We start from the raw sequence: 3,708 nt of genomic DNA on the forward strand, positions 1-3,708 counted from the left end.
CAAGACGTGACTAAGGATGCGGCCGAAAGGGAGGCTGGAAAGAGGAGGGAAGGGTGTGGTCATTGCCTCTGAAGACGCATTTTCCTCCAGGAGACGACACAGCAGCAGCAGCAGCAACAGCACATCTCAGGAGGACGTGGCCGGCCAGGGGCCACGCGGCTCACGCGGCGTGGTCAGAGCGCCATCCGTGCAGTCTGTCTCCGGTCTGATTGCTCATCGCCTTTGTGTCCCTTTGTGTCCCTTCTTATTCCCAGCGTTTTCCCTTCCTCCATCTGTCCCTTCTGCTGTAAGTCATAGTGCTGAGTAAGCTGTAGACCTCCCTCTCTCTCTCTCTCTCTCTCAGCTGCACAGAACCTCCCCAAATCCCATCCCTCTACAGGAATCCCACTGATGTCATCGCAACCTCAGCATGTGGTTTGCATTAATAATGGAAAGTTCCTTTCTCATTCACCAGAGGACTTTATGAGAGACCGGAGGGTGTCAGCACTGCACTTTATTATTAAAAAAGTAATAATGTCCCTGGGAAAACCAAACTGGGTCTATAAAAAAAAATATCAGAAAGTTAGTCAAAAGGGGATGCTATGATGTGCGTGGTAAATGGCCCCACACGCTGTAACACAACCTATCTGGTCAAGTGGTGGAAGAGAAGAATATAGTTATTACTAATGCCCTCTTGATTTCATAGGGAGAAGCTGAATACGTGTTTATTTTTTTTAAAAAGTAAATTAACAAAATCTTTTAAAGTCCAGATGGAAAAACATAAGAAAGCCATGTTTATACCCCGGAGTTTGTTGTGTTTTGTTTTTTTTTAATTCTCTAGTGCTGTTCATCTTTCTTATTCAGAAAGAGCATCTATTCACACATTGGGGAGAAGGGAGTCTGGTTGATGGTGGGTCCTTCCTGACACTTCCAAATGCACTCACGGTTTGCTGCTGGTTGGACACGATTTTGTTCTTGAGCTCCCTTTGCTCAGGGTTCAAACACTGCCCAGTCCCAGCCCAAGTGTGCGGTCCCGTGGTGGCCACAAAGTCCCCCCTGCCCACCCCCCCCCCCGATTCATCCATTGCAAAGGCTACGGCGTCTTCCAAGAACGAAGAGAAGAACGGAAGTGACAGATAAAGCATCGGCCGGGACTGGGGATCACTCCAATGAGTGACATGTAGTCAAGAGAGCCGACATCCTCAAAACAGCCAAATCGATGAAATTATTGGTGGAAATGAAAAAAAATGTGTGTCTTTTACGTTACGGAGAAAACCGTACAAGACGAACCCTTCAACACTGGCTTCTGTACAAGATGACTTTATCTGCTCTTGGATGGACGACATGAGTGGGAGGAAGGCTGGCCGGGGTCTGGCTCCAGATGGCCCCTCTAGCCCCCCCGGGGACACTCCGGGATTTCTAAAAAACGCTAAGAGGAGCCCTGCCCCACATCGAGATTCCAATTCGGCTTTTTCCCTTCCCTCAAGGAACTGACGGGAAACTGATGGCGGGGACGCACCCAGGCACCTCCTGCTTTCCAGAAAGCGAAGGGACTTGTCACACTGTCAACCGGTCAAACGCTTGTTCGGTTCTTTCCGTACGATGGCGCTGGTCACACGTAGTTCTCTCCAAGTTCATTCACAACAGTTTCGCTAGGCGGTACGGCCACAGCTGTCCTAAAGAGAACCTCTCAAAATCGGCGAATTTTTGTGCAGACATTTTAACACGCAAGAGGGAAGAAAAGACGCAGCACGTTCGGGATGCTACGCTTTATTGTTTCAAGAACGGTAAACACGCAACGGGAAGGTGAAAACAGGTTTGGGCCGTGCGTGGAGAAGGGGCCGGGACTGCTGGGACGTGTCAGAAGCGGGTTGTGACGTTTCCTGCGGGAGATTTCGCGCCGGATGATGCCCCAGGTCCGGTAGACCAGCTGAAGGTGACAGTGATCAACTTGAGACATCCCTTGAGAGCCATCAATGTCTCCTCACCTGAGAGAGAGCCAACACCCTCAAAACACCCAAATCGATAAAATTATTGGTGGAAATGAAAAAAAATGTGTCTTTTTTTAAAAGATTTTATTTATTTACTTTTAGGGAGGGAAGGGAGGGAGAGAGAGAGAGAGAGAGAGAAACATCCATGTGCGGTTGCTGGGGGCCGTGGCCTGCAACCCAGGAATATACCCTGGCTGGGAATCGAACCTGGGACACTTTGGTTCCCAGCCCGCACTCAATCCACTGAGCTACCCCAGCCAGGGCTAAAAAATGTCTTTTATTTTACAGAGAAAACCGTACACTACGGGCTTCTTGGCCAACGTGATCATTTAAAAACAGAACCCTTTGACATTGGGACAGAGGATTCTTCCAACAGCCTTAGTGAATGCTCTTGAAGACACCAGGTCCTCATCTTTCCCACCTGGGGACCTCACCTGCTCGGGAGAAAGTGTCCTTTCCAGCTTCCTTCGCCAAGGGTCCTCCTTGCCCGAACACTCATTCCTTCCAGGTAGGGAAGGCAGAACAAACGACCCAGCAGGGCCTAAAACGGGGAACCCCTTTCAGACTCCCGCCTACCCAGCCCCCCCAGGACTCGGCCTCAGCCCCGGAAACCTCGGGAGCCTGACAGGTGGAGGTGAGTCACCGCAGAGGCTGGAAACTCGTACCTGGTCCCTCTATTTAGGTCACCGTGCGGCAGTGCGTCGGCAGCCCAGAGTTCTTCAACCACTTGGCGTCTCTTTGAGCAAAAGCAGCACCTACGCGGCAGCCTGCGCCAAAGACAGCAAAGGGAGGGTGAGGTCAGCCCCGAGAGCACTTTTCCACATGTGGTGGGGCTCCACTCTTTCTGCCGTGTGCACGGCTGGAACTCGCTGATTAACGACCTGAAGGTCTCTCCTTCCGCGGGCCAGCCCGGGGAGCCCTTCCCTGCTCTGTGAAAACGCGAGACTGAAGGGTGAAGGGAAAAGACCCCCGTCTCGGGAGCTGCAGGTCCTTGCCAACGTCTTAGTACTGTCTAGGAGGAGCTACAGAACCATCCGTTTTCTTGAGATCACACATTCTGGAAAACGGAGAATTTTTTTTAAGATTTATGTATTTATGTTTAGAGAGGGAAGGGAGGGAGAAAGAGAGAGAGAGAGAGAAACATCCATGTGCAGTTGCTGGGGGCCGTGGCCTGCAACCCAGGCATGTGCCCTGGCTGGGAATCGAACCTGCGACGCTTTGGTTCGCAGCCCGCGCTCCATCCACCGAGCCACGCCAGCCAGGGGGGAGAATTTTTTTCTTAAATTAAGAGTTTGGTACATGGTACTGAAATGTATACGTGGCACTGATAAGGCACACGGGGTGATTAACACCTGCTGGTTGCTTGTTACTCTCTCTGAGAGATTCAGCAGCAAGGGCGTGGGCCTATGTACAAATTCACGGGGGATTTTTCCGTTCTCTCTCGGTTTGTACTCAAAAGACGTAGTGCCTGGCTTGGCAACCCTTGTCTGTACAGGACCAGGGAGGAAATATTTTGGGGGCTTCTTCTGGACACGCCTACCATCCCTGCTCCAACCACGCCACCCCGCCTTGTGGATACGCAGATACAGGCCAGGACTGCAGGAGGGGGCGTGGCCAATGCCGGCGAAACTATCCGTGGGCCCTGGCCTTCGGCTTCCACGCCGTTTTCCGGGCTCACGGAGGATTGCTCTTTTGACTTTTTCCCCGACCACTTCAACAGTGCTTACGTGGTTCTTAG

The 3,708-nt window shown here is 51.6% G+C and overlaps 1 long non-coding RNA gene across 1 annotated transcript; it reads right to left on the reverse strand.

The window, feature by feature from the left end:
• Positions 1-1,835: 1,835 nt before the first annotated feature.
• On the reverse strand, positions 1,836-2,736 carry LOC123829869. The gene is made up of 3 exons (XR_006787670.1): positions 2,636-2,736; positions 2,405-2,511; positions 1,836-1,986 (listed from the first exon to the last, which is right to left on the reverse strand). It is a non-coding gene; the product is annotated as an uncharacterized LOC123829869 (long non-coding RNA).
• Positions 2,737-3,708: the final 972 nt, after the last annotated feature.

The sequence above is a fragment of the Phyllostomus hastatus genome, unplaced genomic scaffold (assembly GCF_019186645.2).
Source record: "Phyllostomus hastatus isolate PE091 unplaced genomic scaffold, TTU_PhHast_1.1 phas_scaffold_12, whole genome shotgun sequence".
NCBI lineage: Eukaryota > Metazoa > Chordata > Mammalia > Chiroptera > Phyllostomidae > Phyllostomus > Phyllostomus hastatus.